Raw genomic sequence first — 16,560 nt, 5'->3', positions numbered from 1 at the left:
AGAATTGTTTCACATCTATAGAATGCATTTTTCCTGAAGCTTCTAAAAATTAATTGGATAAAAATTAATCTCTCTGCCTAAATGTAAAGGAACAGGCAAACCTAAGTTTGATTTCTGCAAGACGAATGTTTAGGTTCTTTTATGTTATCTGGACCTCTCTAACTTTCCAGACCTATCTGGGAACTGGCATGCAGAACAGAAAATGAAATGCATAGCAGAATTCAGGGTGTGGCCTGGGCTTAAACAACATTGAATGTAAGTAACTCTCATGTCTATAGCCTAAGAATCTTTATTTGGATTAGGAATCATGAAATGTATCACAAGGATTCACAAAATAAGAAAACTTGAGGAGATATTTTTAGATTATCTAGTTCAAGTCCTTCATAATGCAGGAAATCTAGAATAAGTACACTTTAAAAATGGTGTTGAATGCCTCTGCTTATACATATTCAGTGAGGAAAAAACATTTGCCTAAATTAATGGATTTATGTTTCTCCTAATATTTAACCAAAAATCTACTCCCCAATAGCTGGAGTCCATACTCCCAATTCTACCAGTGGAATAAAAGAGAATAACTCTTTATCCTCTTCTGTATGAAAATGCTTCTGATATTTGGGAAGGCATGTCCCTTCTCATTTTTTCTCTAGGCTGAATCTATCTATTCTTTCAATTCCCACTATGTCAACATAAGATTAAATGTTTACATTTACATTACACTGTATCTGTATAAATCTGTGTACACATCTCTTTCATTCTCAATGCATATATGTATGTCTTCAGAAAGAGAGAGGTTTCTCAAGCATGGCTTCTATGCCCCACAATCATATTATAAGAAGCAAAATAAAAATATAAATCCCTCATGAAAATTGGAACTATATCTCTTGGAGTATTTTCTGCCAGTTGTTTTATTTATTGCTTTGTTACAAAATGTACTTTCTTTGTGTGAGGAACAGCTTTTTGGCAGCCTGTATTTCTGACAGAAATATGGCATTGTGTGTCTGTGTGTGCGTGTGTGTTTAAACCACCAGCCAATAAAAGTTATAATGTATATCAAGAAGTAGGCTCTTCAATAGAAATAAACCTCCAAAGGTTTATCATGTGCAACTGCAAGCTTCAGATGCGTAGCGAGTCTTAAGCATGCCATTGCAGCCTTTCCACACAGGGTGTGGATGCTCACAGGGTGTGCATCTATCAAATTCCTACAGTGAATTCTAATGACATCACACCACCCTCCATTTGTTTTACACACAGCCTAATTCGCCAAAGTGATTGCACCAAGAACTGTGTTCTCCTTCAAGCCGTAGAAATCTGATCTGGGCTTCTCTCAGCTGGGAGGCATCTTTTGCATATCACACACAAAAAAATGATAGGCTGCCTTTTCTTTAATGTCTTGTAATGATTTCCTTGAATGCAATGAGCCAAAACCTTCCCTTTGCCATACATTCAAACATGCACACCCAATCCCTTCTGCAGAGCTGTGGCTGGGAATGTCATAAAAAACATAGCTACAATGCACCTGGCTGGAGAGGGGAGAGAAAAATAAAATACACCAGCCAACCGGCAACACTTGCATTTAGTCAGATCATGAGAAGCTGGTGAGGAGGGGAAAAAAATGATTGTTTCACTGCCGTAGCTTGTACTGCTGTAATATAACTGGCATAATAAATATTTGATTGTTCTTGCTGAGGAGACATGCATGGCTGTTTTATCATTCTTGCAGAGTGGAGGGGATAAATGGACCAAACTAGGCACTTGAAACTGTTATAAATCAGACATCTATCTTACAAATCAAAAATATTAAAATGCAAAGACCCAGGCATATTTCTGAGTATCGCATTTGTAAATTGGAAAATGGTAAATTAAATTTAAAGCCTGTACAGTAAATAGAAGCTATTAATGGAGAGGACAGGAGAGGCAGAGGTCAGTCTAAACTAGACTGAGACCAAACTGCTGATAGTTTTTTTTTAAATGAACATTTTGTGGCTCTCTAAACAAAGAGCCCCACCCCACCCCCTTGTCCAAAAGGTTTTGAGAATTTCCCATAGAAATAATTGGTGGCATGGACTCCATTCAAACACTTTGCCTTAACCTTAGGCACGCCTGTTGCACAATATTCTTGCACATCCATCTGTTCCTGGAAATGTTTGCCTGTTTGAAGCTGTGTAGCGCAAGAGAGTTTAACACCCTGCAATGCAGGTGAAACTGCCAAGGCTTATTAACAAAGACATTTGAACTGCAAAGAATCCAGCTGTCTCCCATTGCACAATATAACTGCTGAAGTTCTCACGTCAAGTGCAATATGGAGAAAATACTGTATGCTTATAGGCTAGGGATCTCGATATACATTTTTCAAAATTCCCCATTTCCTTCAATTTAGTACCAAACATCCATAAATGTATATTCCACTGAGGACATGTCTACCTCTGCCTCTGCTTTTCAGTGCCTAAGGCCCTTTTCAAAGCATAGCATAATCTTGACTAAAAAAACCTAAATCAAACAAAATGGTATTTGAAACCAAGACAGTTCACTTGGGAAATCTTGTTGAGAAATGCTGCAGATGCTGGGAAAATTACAACAACAACAAAATAATGGTATAAATTGGAAAGGTCTTATTACAAACCAATTCTGATGACTATCATTGTGTGTGGGGAGGGGGGAGTATTGTTTTAGATGTACTGTTGGCACAGATTCTGCATTGCCTGCACTAAATTAAATTGGACCTTCCTCATTTATTTCACAAATTGATGCACATTATTGTCTTTTTTTTCTGTTTTTCTGTTTCATTAATACTTGAATGTACATGCTTACCTGCTCTCTGTGTAAACATTTTTCCCCATTTTGGTGAGAATTAAACATTTTCAGATTCACATCTAAAGTACAGCTGAAATAATTTCTAATAAGATATGGAAATAATTTCGAACAAGGCATCTTTTACTTGGAACTATTCAACAATATTTCTTTTGTTCTGTTGCATTTTTTTAAAAAAAATGGCTTGGATATAACCAGTGACTTGCACTGTTTCCCTCACTTTCCAACTTCTGCAGAAGAAGAAGATCGTTTTGTTGAAGCTGAGGATAGATAGATCTAGATGGATGGGAAGCATTTGATGCTTTAATAGAAACCAAAGCATTATATTTTACACCCAAGGAAGATGTAAAATAATGGGGAAAAAGATTTCCTTTTGTGCAATGGCTATACGATTGCTGGTCTTTAACATGTTGGTGACAGGTATGTTGCTTGGCTATCAGAACCTATTCTTCATGACCACACTTATACGCAGTAGAGAGGAAATGGCTTCAATTTCCAACTCTACAAAAATGGATTGAGCAATCAGGCCAACCCCTATCCTACTTTGTCACGCACTGCATTTGTTACAAAGGTCAGCATTACTGTGCAATTGCAATAGCAACTCTTTATATTTGAAAATAAAGGTTTCTCTTCCAGATAGACAAATTCAGTTGTCAACCCATTACTAGTCCAACTCTTGCCAAACTATTCTTTGACTGAAGAAAGATAGTGCAATGAAGGAAAAAGTATGGTAGAAGAGGGGACAGAATTGACTACTAACCCAGTTTCTCAATCTCAACAACTTGAATTTGGGTAGACCAACTCCCAGAATTTCCTAACCAGCCAATTCTGGAAGATGAAGACAACCCATCTTAAAGTTGTTAAGACTGAGAAACTCTGAACTAGACCATTTGCCTTCTGTCCACTTCCCAAAAGCTGTTTTGTCATTCTACCATTCATACAGCTTTGGGAATTTTACTCTATGTGGTGTAATTTAGGTGATGGGTAGGGAGTCTGTTCTTTGCAGATTAAGTACTGTGGTCAGTGAATCTGAAAAAGCATAAATGATTAACTCATTTGCATCCCTGCTTTTCATTTGGCTCAGAGTGTGTTCCCATTTAATTATTAGATAGCCCACAGTAAGCTAGTTATCAATTAATTGCTGAAAAAAAATGGCAGCCTGCAAACACATTAGTTCTTAGATCTCTAATTGGTTACATGCTGCTTTCTTGTTCAAAGCTAATTAAAATTTCAAAACAACTGAATATTTGCTAGCTTTTAAAATCCTTTGACAACACATGTGGAGGCCAAAACACATGTTTGATGCTTGTTTGAATAATATTTTATTTATTTCCACTGAACATGAACATAACTACTGGAAATTGCTGATTTATTTCTAATGAAAAATATTGATGCTTTGAGTCAAAATCCAAATTCCCAGGTTTTTACCAAGCACTCAAGAACTTGCAGTGAGCCTCTAAGGCAGACGTCAAACTCACGACGTCACATGATGTTGTGTGACATATTGGGACTGTTTTGCCATTGCCGGCAGTGGGGTGGGCACGGCTTCCTCGTGACGTGTCCGGCCCCCAGGCTGGCAGTTTGATACCCCTGTTCTAAGGGCAGAATCTGAGAGATCTTAAGAGAGAAACAAAAATATCTATCAAAGTTTTAATCTCAGCAAACTACAATACAGCATATTTTTGAATACACACACATATGCAAATACATTAATTTATTCATTCATTGTCCAATATATAATTTTACATCCAACAAAATCAGGTTTCCTATATGGCTTCCCAAAATAATAATAACAGCAATAAATGCTCCTTGAAGATAGGACTTATTTAAGCTGAGTTGTATTTCATATTTTTCCTATTTTAATTTCAAAGTTTGCGTATTTGATAAAATAACTTTTTATTGAAGAGTTCATTTTTAAAAATGCATGGAGGAGTGAAGTTTGCTGGCTGTCTCATGTAGTAACTCTTCCTATTATCCTAGACTGAAGAACTGTTTATAATCAAAATCATAATAGTAAAGTTGGAAGGACCTTGGAGGTCATCTAGTCCAACCCCCTGCTCTGGCAGGAAACCCTATATCATTTCAGACAAATGGCTGTCCAGTCTCTCCTTAAAAACTTCCAGTGTTGGAGCATTCACCGCTTCTGGAAGCAGGTAGTTCCACTGGTTAATTGTTCTAACTGTCAGGAAGTTTCTCCTTAGTTCTAGGTTGCTTCTCTCCTTGATTAGTTTCCATCTGTTGCTTCTTCTCCTGCCTTCGGATGCTTTGGAGAATAGCTTGACTCCCTCTTCTTTGTGGCAGCCCCTGAGATATTGGAACACTGCTATCATGTCACCCCTTGTCCTTCTCTTCATTAAACTAGACATACCCAATGTTTCTTCATTGATGACGGTGATTTAAATTTGTAGAACACCATATTCCCAGCAACTCTAGGTAATTCGCAAAGTAATGTTGGAAGATTTTTTTTTTAAAAAAATCAGTCTCCAAGCTGGGAAGAAAGAAGTGTGGACTGCTGCTTGAAGAGGAGATAGATGGCAGGCTACAGAGTTTGGTGCTGAAATCTAAGATTTTTATGGGGAAGAGCGTGTTTGTGTACATGTAGGGCATGTCTGTGTGTATGTGTTAGTTTGATGGGCGCACATTTTTCAGAGGAGGTCCACATTAACATCTATTTGAATATATAAAACATTTATTTGAGTTTGTCTATTCATTTTCAATGCCTGTCTGGCTTTAGGATGTTGGGTGTATCTCTCATTTGATTAAATTGTCTCCAGCACTGCTACTTATTATGGCTTCAGTGATTAATCTTGCAACCTTGTATTAACCTTGCATAGGTGTTTTTTTTGGGGGGGGTATTTATTTATTTATTTATTTATTTATTTATTTATTTATTTATTTATTTATTTATTTATTTATTTATGGGACTTATATGCTGCCCTATCTCCCGAAGGACTCAGGGCAACTAACATCAATAAAACACAATAATACAAATGTTAAAAAAGATTAAACTAACAAGCCCCAATGATAAAATGATAAAATATTAAAAATATTCTATTTAAAAATCCCTATCATCAGTCCAGGTCAGCCTGATGGAAGAGAAATGTTTTAAGGCCGCAACGAAAGGACCGGAGATCCAGGGCCATCCAGAGCTCAAGGGGAAGTTGATTCCACAGGGCCGGCGCTCCCACAGAGAAGGCCCTCCCCCTGGGGGTCACCAGCTGACATTGTCTAGCCGACGACATCCTGAGGAGGCCCTCCCTGTGTGAGCGCACCAGGTGATGGGAGGTCGTTCCTGGCAGCAGACGGTCCTGCAAATATCTCAAGCCTAAGCCAGCAGGTCAGGCTTTAGTGATCAAGGAGGCTTTTATGTGGGGTATATAAAAATCATACTGAATGTAGGATAGTCCATTCTATCATGTTCCCCTTAGCTACCTATGATTGTTGGATCTTTAAAAAAACAAGACAGGAAGGAAATGGACTCATTTGAGCTGTGGTTATGGAGATGAGTCCTGTGCATTTCTTGGACAGCAAATATGACTAACAAGCAAGTACTGGAGCACATAAGAGCAGACAGGTCACTGGAAGGCAAGCTCTCAAAACTGTGTCTCACTTATTTTGGCCATATCATGCTTGGGGAATTCACTGAAAAAAGCAATAATACTTGGAAGAGTTAGTGGTAAGACGAAGGCCCTCAAAGAACACAACAGTTGGACACCACCAAAGCTGACACCAGCCAGAGCATAGAACAATCCAAAGTCATGCAAGATTGGAAGATATGGGCCCGTAGAATCACCAAGAGTCAGACATGATTATCATAATATATCATTATCATTATCATAATATAAAACTGTATAAAAATAAAAATAAATCTAACCGATAAAATACAGAAAAAAATCCAATATAAAAATAAAAGCAACAGAGAATAAAAAATATGACAAAAGCAGGTGCACATTACCTTGAAGAGTTTCAAGTATTTTGGCCAAAACCCTGGATGAAGAGCCAATTGGGACCCCACTAGGTGAAGAGCTTTTTTGAATGGGGAATTGTTTCTTCCTTGATTGTTTCTACTTATCTATCTGGAGAATGGTTAATTGGCAAGTAATAAAGAGGAATGTACTTGAAGCATTTCTTTGACCTTTGATTTCTTCCTTTTTGAATTGTTATAGATGGAGCTTGTCTCAAGGTCTCTGCTATTAGCTAAAAATAGTTAATAGCTGAAAAGGGGGGGACAAAATGCCCTGAATACTTCCTTATCACACACCAGATAAACAAAACAATCAAGGAAAAATCAATACCGCAATCAAGGCTGGTAAAGACAAGCTATGAACAGACAGCAAACTTCACTGTCCCCATGCTTGCATTCCCTCTTGTTACTATTAGTCAAAGAACAATAGTGGTATTCTTTCAATTGTCAATTGCAGATGAAGTCTTTACAAACTGTTAAGAATAAATCACATCCATATTTTAACATTTCTCCGGTTATACCGTCTAGGCCCACTGTCTTAGATCCGTATCTGCAAACTAGAGTTAAAATATTGCCAGTTCAAATCACAATTTTCACTTCAAAAAAGGTATTGAGATAAGAATATATGTGAGTTAAATAGTGCCTGAAAATAAGGACATATTGGAAACATGGATGTCTAGAGATGACAAGAAAAGCCAATGATGATGCATAAATAACAATCACACAAGTGCCACAGCTTACCTATTTGCATTAGATGTCATGACATGAATATATAACTGGCTTTTGAGTGAATGACATCACTTTGATATTATTGAAATACTATGGATTGGAGATGAAATCTCAGCAGAATCTTGTAATGTCGTTATGGTTGAAGTTAGATATAACTGGAATAATTTTAGATTTGGTCAGCGGCTGGATTCAAATATTATTGTGCTTATAGTACGGTATAATTTTACTACTTTTTAAATAAATGCATATGTATATTATATATGTGCTTCAAAAATAATTCAAAGGAAACACTTTAGACCTCATACAATTATGAGAGTGCCGGATTTCTTTACTATTCATTAAAATAATCCTCGATTTTTCAGGCTTCTATGCAAGCTTAAAAAAAATAAAGATGTAGCTGGAGGGTGAAAAAAGATGGACCACTTGAATGAACAGCAGAGTGATGCTAGGTTCAGTTGAAGTTTGAAGCATTTTTTTTCCCCAACTCATTGAATGTACCCAGATGGTTCACATAAAGAGAATGATCATTAACAAGACAATTGTTAGGTGTAATGTTATGTTTTTGGACTGATAAGCTTGTTATCCCATGTAGCTATTAAAGAAAACTTGGTTTCCATTTAATCTGTGAGAAAAAGAATTAAGTTGAATGAATTTTAGCTCAGCTGTGCTGTGCAGAAATTGGTCTTTGTAATTTCCTTTGCTCACCCATGACCACCTGAAAATCAGCAACAGGAGTCTTTAGAGGTCATCTGTTTCTTTAAAGGGACCACTGAAACACAATGGCTCTGCTCTTTTTCTGAAAGCAGAGTAATAAAATGGGGCTCTTGACTCCACTTTGGTCATGAAAGATTTGAAGGAGCATAAAAATGATTGTAATGGAAGCTATGTTTCCAAGGAATAGAACAAAATATAATCAATGCCACTACATGTAAACAGGAGCAATTAGATGATATGTATGTCTGTTTTGATTTGATATTATTTGCTATTAGCCACTGGATCAGAACAATGATTATCAAGTCTAGGATTCAGTATTCTATGTTTCAGGATCCAATCTGGGTAGGTCACTGGGACCAGAGGTTTAAGCAGAGATAATGTTGCAAATTGGATCCTGCAACATTATCCTGGGGCACATATATTTGCCTACATTCATGAGTATTCTATGGTGATTTGTAAGCATGGTTGGAAATATCATAGCCATCTTCTAGAGCAGACATGTAAAACTCGCAATGTCACGTGGATTGTTTTGCCATTGCCAGCCCATAGGCCGGCAGTTTGACACCCCTGTTCCAGAGTTATTTCTCTCTAACTGGAATTTAAGGCAGCTGAAATGTGTTTCCAAAGGACTTAAGCAGCCATCAGGACTTCTAGCCATCAGTAGACCTATCCTATGATGATGATAACTTTATTGTCACTTTGAATGTACACCAATCGGCATACATCAAAATGAAATTTCGTTGCATACAGCTCTCAAAGGGTCACCACCTCCAATATATACTCCGCTCAAATTTCACATTGTCCATTTTAGTCTCTAGGGAGTGAACGATGGCACACAGGACAGATGGAAATGGGGCTCCATGTGGATTAGCCCTCAAATTTGCTTGTATTCTGACAACCTCGCCTTCTTTCCTTTTTCTGATCCTGACTCTTCCGCCCTTTCCTTAAAGAGGCCTTGCTTCTTTTCACCCCTGGAGCATGCTGCTACTGCCGCCACCAACTCCTCCAAAAGCCTCTCTCTCTTCCTCTGGGAGAGAGAAGCAACCTAGAACTGGGAGAGAGAAGCAACCTAGAACTAAGGAGAAACTTCCTGACAGTTAGAACAATTAACCAGTGGAACAACCTGCCTCCAGAGGTGGTGAATGCTCCAACACTGGAGGTTTTTAAGAAGAGACTGGACAGCCATTTGCCTGAAATGGTATAAGGTTTCCTGCCTGAGCAGGGGGTTGGACTAGATGACCTCCAAGGTCCCTTCCAACTTTATTATTATTATTATTATTATTATTATTATTATTATTATTATTATTATTATTATTATTGTTGTTGTTGTTGTTGTTGTTGTTGTTATTGTTGTTGTTGTTGTTGTTGTTGTTGCTGTTGTTGTTGTTGTTGTTGTTATTATTATTATTATTATTATTATTATTATTATTATTATTATTATTATTGGATTCAGTATTCTATGTTTCAGGATCCAATCTGGGTAGGTCACTGGGACCAGAGGTTTAAGCAGAGATAATGTTGCCATCCCTTTCAAAGCCTTTCAAATAAATATATTCCAAGAGACAGTATATATAAGAAAGTACTTTTATTACTCTTGAATTTCTCTACTTTTAGTTGAATTAATAATCTTGAGCTCTAACACTGCAAAGAAATAGTTATCTCTAGTGACATTTCTCATATCATTCTGGACTGTCTACATCAGGGTTGTCAAACTGCTGGCCCATGGGCTGGTTGCATTATGTGGAGACCGCGCCCACCCCAGCTCCAGCAATGCAGAAAAAGTTGCAATACATCACAACACATCATGTGATGTGGCGAGTTTGACACCCGTGGTCTATATCCTTATCACATCTCCCCCTTCTTTCTTCATTTGGAGCCTTTGCCATAGTCATCCTTCCTCCTAGGAAAGCTACATCTTTTCTAGAAACAAAATAAGGCAAGATAATTAGAACAGTATACAATAATCCCAGCACTGTTCATGTTTTAATGTACAGTAATGTGTTAAAAAGAGAGTTAACACTCCTTCAATTAGTTAGCAACTTATACATCACAGTCTACACACACACACACAAGTGGCTACTCCAGCATACAGTAACAAGCACATTGGCAATTTCAGTTGTTTTCTCTCAGCAGATTGGCCTATTTCAGCCACAGGTAGAACAGATGGAAGATAATTGGTTCCATTTCTGGAATTCAGCCTGGTGAAACAGCCAAGACTAACAACTTCAGATATTAACAGTAGTTACTCCCTTAGGAATTGACACTGCCACTGCCACAACCTGACACTGACCACATGCTGGTCCACAGCATGTTTCCCACCCCACCCCTTCAATCAAGCAGTTTTTTGTGTCCTCAACCACAACAGTTTTCCTAGCCATCTGTTCTGCCTGGCTGAAACATATAAACTAGAGAAAGCACATAGACATCATATTCCAAAGTAGCAGTTTATTGGCAAAGACAGTCAGGCTAAAGGGTTCAAGAAAAAAATAATGTGATACACCAATCCCTAAGGAAAGAAAATTAGTAAATTCAGCAGGATGTGGACCCAGTTTGGGGGGGGACGACAATATACTGACTCTGTAAACCACTTAGAGAGGGCTGTAAAGCAATGTGAAGTGGTATATACGTCTAAGGGCTATTGCTATCTTCATGTCTTGGGTAGAGAAATGTGGGATGTATTTTCTCAATCAGGGAAATCACAAGGTACAAGTCCCCTCTTTTTAACAAGAAAAAGGGCCAGAATGAATGGGATAATAATGCAAAGGAGGAGGCATCTGTCATACATCTGTTCAGAGCTGGGAGTTTTCTTCTCTCACCTTGCCCCAACCCTCAAGTTTTAGGTCCCAGGTTTCCAAACATTTTGCCATCACAACTCTGTAATGTAATCTTGATGTATATCCCTCCCTTAAAAATCCAAACGCCAAAATGTACACAAATGAACAATGAAAATAATGCATTGAAACTTTTGGAAAGGTGAATTTATTGTAACAATGTAACTAAACAGTTCTTTGCACATATCCTGGACTCTGTCTCAACCTCCCAAGGAAGATATACTTTACAGTTTTTTTAAAAAAAACCTGCTTTATTCAAAGGAAGGGAGGTTTTTGTTTGAGCAAGCTAAGTTTTGGGGAGGACTTACATGATAATTTTCATGTGTTTCTGGCCTCATGCCACTAATTTTTGTCAAGCATACCCTTGAAATGCAATGTTAGACAGATATGAAGCTTTCGCAGATATAATATAATACAAATGAAGTTGTGGCATGCTACTACTCCGCGAGCTGCATTTGCTTCCGGTTGCCCTCCGGGTGAGATTCAAGGTGCTGGTAATGACCTATAAAGCCCTAAATGGCCTGGGTCCAGGATATCTGAGGGAACTCCTGCTGCCAGCATCAAGTTCCCTTCGTCCAGTGCACTCCCACAGGGAGGGCCTTCTCAGGGTGCTGCCGGTAAAAGATTGCCGGCGGGTAACACCCAGGGGGAGGGCCTTCTCAGTGGGTGCGCCTGCCCTCTGGAACCAGCTGCCCGTGGAGCTGAGGACTGCCCCCGACCTCCGTTCATTCCGCCGGGACCTGAAGACCTGGCTCTTCGAGCTCTCTGGCCAGGCTGAGAATTTTAATTTTAATTTTAATTTTAATTTTAATTTTAATTGGGGGCTTTTACTTTTTCAGGGGCTGTTGTAATTTTTTTAAAATCATTTTTAACTTTTGTATTTCTTGTTTTAATTACCCTGTAAAGTGCCCTGAGTCCTTCGGGAAAGAGCGGTATACAAATCTAATTAAATAAATCTAATTAAATAAATACTATAATACCTTACTATTTCAGAATACGTTAGTGGAGGTGACAGTATTCCAGCTAAGCTATTCAAAATCTTAAAAGACGATGCAGTAAAAATGCTACACTTAATTTGCCAGCAAATTTGGAAAACTCAACAGTGGCCACAGGATTGGAAAAGATCAGTTTACATTCCAATTCCAAAGAAAGGCAGTGCCAAAGAATGTTCAAACTATCGCACCATTGCACTCATTTCTCATGCTAGTAAAGTTATGCTTAAAATCCTACAAGCTGGACTCCAGGAGTATGTGGATCGAGAACTACCAGAAGTACAGGCAGGATTTCGAAGAGGCAGAGGAACTAGAGATCAAATTGGCAACATACGCTGGATCATGGAGAAAGCTAGGGAGTTCCAGAAAAAACATCTACTTCTGCTTCATTGACTATGCTAAAGCCTTTGATTGTGTGGATCATAACAAACTGTGGCAAGTTCTTAAAGAGATGGGAGTACCAGAACATCTTAATTTTCTCTTGAGAAACCTATATATGGGCCAAGAAGCAACAGTGAGAACTGGACCCGGAACCACTGATTGGTTCAAAATTGGGAAAGGAGTCCGGCAAGGCTGTATACTGTCATCCTGCCTATTTAACTTATATGCAGAGCACATCATGAGAAAGGCAGGGCTAGATGAATCAAAAGTTGGAATTAAGATTGCCGGAAGAAATATCAACAACCTAAGATATGCAGATGATACCACTCTAATGGCAGAAAGTGAAGAAGAACTAAAGAGCCTCTTGTTGCGGGTGAAGAAGGAGAGTGCAAAAGTTGGCTTGAAACTTAACATTAAGAAAACCAAGATCATGACATCCGGCCCTCTCAATTCCTGGCAAATTGAGGTAGTGACAGATTTTATTTTCCTGGGCTCCAAGATCACTGCAGATGGGGACTGTAGCCAAGAAATTAAAAGATGCTTGCTCCTCGGGAGGAACGCCATGGCAAATCTAGAAAGCACACTAAAAAGCAGAGACATCACCCTCTCAACAAAAGTGTGTATAGTCAAGGCTATGGTCTTCCCAGTTGCAAAGTATGGCAGTGAAAGCTGGACCATAAAAAAGGCTGAGTGCCAAATAATTGAGGCCTTTGAACTATGGTGCTGGAGAAGACTCCTGTGAGTCCCTTGGACTGCAAGGCAATCAAACCGGTCAGTCCTAGAGGAGATCAACCCTGACTGCTCTTTAGAAGGCCAGATCCTGAAGCTGAAACTCAAATACTTTGGCCACCTAATGAGAAGGAAGGATTCACTGGAGAAGAGCCTAATGCTGGGAAAGATTGAGGGTAATAGAAGAAGGGGACGACAGAGAATGAGGTGGCTGGATGGAGTCACAGAAGCAGTAGGCGTGAGCTTAAATGGACTCCAGAAGATATATATATTTTTCCAAATATACAAATATTTAAAATTAATCAAGTAGAAAGAAGCTATTTCTGAATTTTAAATTCTGATGGAGTATCCTGCTTTACTATTGTATCATATCTCCCACTGTTGTTTGTTTATTAGACTCAGTGTATGTATTTTTATAATAAAAGCTTCACCCTGAAAAAAAATATCACTCTAATAGAGAGAATGCATTCCTACATTTCATGTTTTAAAACTAGTATAGAGAAGACAATACAGAGCCTAACAAAATGTCTGGCATCTTGCCCTAAATGAAATCTAATTGAATTTAAAGACACAAAAGCACAGTGTTGTGGTGCATAGGCTAATAATAGCTACAGAAGTGACAGGGAAACAAAACAAACAAAAATCTGTACATACCCCTGCAGAATTGGGGTATAAAACACTCAGTTTTTATTGAGTGCAATTCCAAGACAACAGCAACCTGAAAACATTATATAGAGGTGTGGGTACTTCACTGATGCTGCTTTTAGCTGTTCTTCCGAAGCTTCAGTTAAAAGGCAAAGCTGTTAGGAGATGTAGCAAAGTAAATATATTTCCAATCATGTCCCAACTAGTAAATATATTGATTTGATTTAAATCAACTCTACAGAGAATAGAACTTTGCATGAATGTGATTTCATCTGACAAACACCAATATTCCAGCTGTAGGAAGCAATTTAGTTAGCAGCTCCCTCTAGCAGCTGCATTGCAAAAACTGCTGGGAGACAAAGTGGAAAAATAATTTGCAGTGATGAAATGTCCAGAAATAAGCTGCGACAAGTGCCATCTTCAACACTTTCCTCCTTCAACCACAGAGCAAATCCACATGTACTTCAAAAGAGAAGTGACATTAATCAAAACATCTCCTTGCAAAATAACAAGTTCAACTTCTAAAAAAAGCATTCTTCAACCATCCAGGGCCAATCCACACGTGTATATTAAAAATATCAATTGTTTTCTTTCTGAAATATCTAGTAAAGATAACTTTTTGGTGAAAATACTGTCGTATGATGAAATTCTCCTGCAGTTTTTCAGGACCCCATCTAGTTGATTGCATAACACAAACAACATCCAATAGAAGGGAATATTTGGAGCTCAGGGTTGAACTGTAAGGTCCTTGGTGCTTTTTGAGCTTGGTTGTTTTCTTGCAGACATTTCATTAATCAATTAGGTAGCATCATTGCCAATGCTGTCTGCAAGAAAGCAACCAAGTTTAGAGGGCACAAAGGACCCCTCAAACAATTTCACTCTTTCCAAAAGTGTTGAGGAGGGTCTTTCACTGATATTGATTGTTCTTTTTCAGGCTGGACTATTAACAGCTTTTAGGCAAAAGAGCAAGATGTACAAAGCAGCAAGCTTGGAAGAATGTGGAAAGATATAACTGAAGGTGTAGACTTAGCAAAGAAAGAAATCAAGTTGTTCAATGGGATGAGTATGATCATGGTAGCCTGAAAAACATCATCAATGATCTGGCAGTTAGGAGAGAGAAAACAAGGAATGCATGCAGAGGACAAAGAGAAAGAGAATATAGATATGTCCCGGTTCACACTGAAATACTACTTTTATGTACTAGTGTTGGAAATGATCATTGTCTATAAAAACCAATTGGGGTGGAACAACCTATTGACATAGAGGAGGCAAGACTGATGGGACAAAGTTCAAAGTCATTGAGTGACTTTGGATCAGTAACTGCCACTTAATCCAACCTATCTAAATGTTGTGGAGAGAAAAATGGTAGCTTACATGAATTCCTGTTAGACGATCTGACTTTAAATGTAGGAAATAACGGTAAAATAGAAATTGGTTAGAGAAAAACAAAGAGTCAGTGCAGATGAAGCAGTATAAGAGAGGAATTGACTGGGGAAACATTCCAAAGAAAACCAAACCTTAAATAATTCTGAAGGCATCAATGGTTTGTTTGTTGTTGTTTTTTTTTTGTTTTGTTTTGTTTTGTTTTGATGGGAGGAGAATTATGGGAAGAATCTATACATTTTATAACTGTGTTAGAAATATTGTACAGGGAAACAGATGTTAACTGACTCAGGCCCCTACAAACATACTGATTTACAGCCTCCAAAATCCTTTAAACTTGCAAACATAAGAATTAATTAAACACTTATTTCAAATTGTAAACACACACAAGCAAACACACAAAACTCAATTAACCCAACATAAAGATAATACAACACTTACAGTTCAAACGAAAGAGACACAACCCACATCACTTGATTTAATCAACCCCTTCTCTGGGGTCAGCACATACTCTTGTCCATGACCCTCAAGTGTGTATCGACATACACATTTTTCCACACCTGGACAAGCTCCCCTATAAAACAATGTCTCTGTACCCATTTTTTTCTTAAAGGCAAAACTCTTTCCTTTGGGGAATAAATATTTCTCCTTTCCTCACAGCTGTCTGAATTTCATCTTTATTTATTCTTGAGCAATCCCTGCTCAAGATGGACCCCAAATTATTCTTCTGAAAGATTCCATGGGCTTTCTCACTTTTCAAAAGAGGACTTTCCATCCTGACTCAATATTTCACTTTGGTAATATTAACCCTGGGAGACTGCTTCAATATCTTCCTTCAAGATCCATTTCTTTACTTTCCTTATATACTATAAATATGGCTGGTATTGACATTGCAATCTTTTCAGCACTAGATGAACACTCCACCTTCCCAGATAACTTAATTAGGCCATATCTTGTTAGTTTGCCTAATATAACTGCTCTTCAGTGTTATGAAGATGCTATGTATTTGTGAAAGTTGGAATTGTCAAGTGGGAAAACAAGGAGTCTGAAACCCAACACGACCATTTTGTAAATAAACTGTGTGTGCTGCTAACATCCCAGCATGAAAAATAAGATTCAAAGAGTGAAGAAAGATATCAGAGTATCTTGGGAAACATATACAGGGAGAAACATATATGGAGATATTCTTAGACTTTTTGTTTTTACTAAAAGTATCTTGCAATGAAGCTATTTAAACTATTTCAGCAGAGTCCTTGATTCTCCTGTGAGAGTCTTTGGATGCAGCTAGAGTTCCTTCAAAGAGATTTATTGCAATGGCCAATTTGTAACTCCTAACAGTATTGTTCTCTTCTGTAACTTATTTTCTTAGAAATTATAAGAAGTT

Source organism: Vipera ursinii (assembly GCF_947247035.1).
Source record: "Vipera ursinii genome assembly, chromosome: 2".
NCBI classification, from domain to species: Eukaryota; Metazoa; Chordata; class Lepidosauria; order Squamata; family Viperidae; genus Vipera; species Vipera ursinii.
Note: the sequence above shows the minus strand (reverse complement) of the source record.